This window comes from Leopardus geoffroyi, chromosome X, assembly GCF_018350155.1.
Source record: "Leopardus geoffroyi isolate Oge1 chromosome X, O.geoffroyi_Oge1_pat1.0, whole genome shotgun sequence".
NCBI lineage: Eukaryota > Metazoa > Chordata > Mammalia > Carnivora > Felidae > Leopardus > Leopardus geoffroyi.
Genome location: NC_059343.1, coordinates 64,438,435 through 64,439,212, shown reverse-complemented (window position 1 = coordinate 64,439,212; position 778 = coordinate 64,438,435).

Below are 778 nucleotides of genomic sequence, written 5' to 3'. Positions count from 1 at the left end.
CATATGTGGAATTTAAGAAACAAAACAAATCAAAGAAAAAAAGAAGAGAGGGTCAAACCATGAAACAGATTCTTAACTATAGAGAACAAACTGATGATTACGAAAGGGGAGGTGGGTGGGGGAGATGGGTTAAATAGGTGAGGGGTTAAGGGGTATACTTATGGTGATGAGCATATCACCATATGGGTTATCTATGGAAGTGATGAATACCTGAAAGAATTATACACCTGAAACTAATATAACATTTTATGTTAACAATATTGGAATTAAAAAAAAAAAAACTTAAAAAAAAGGAAACTAACTTTGGAACTCGGGGAAAAAAGAAATAATCATTTTGTAATATATAAGTATTGAAGGGCGCCTGGGTGACTCAGTTAAGCATCTGACTCTTGATATCACCTTAGGTCATGATCTCATGGTTCATGAGTCTGAGCCCCACATTTGCTTGAGATTGGGGTTCTCTGTCTCCCTCTCTCTCTTCCCCTCCTCAATTACACCATCTTTCTCTCTCTCAAAAATAAACATACATATATTTTTACAATATATATATTGATATATTGAACAATATATGAACATATATTGAATAATATACATTATTGTTGTAAAACTGAAACAAATTTAAGGTAGTGTGTCATATATACCTCAATATAAATAAATAAACTAATTAATTTGTAGTAATTTTGACAATTTCTTCTCAGATCTTGATTGCTTCAAAAGTTATGTAAATTGTGTATCATAAATCGCAGAGAATATAAAATATGTTTTCACAGGATATATT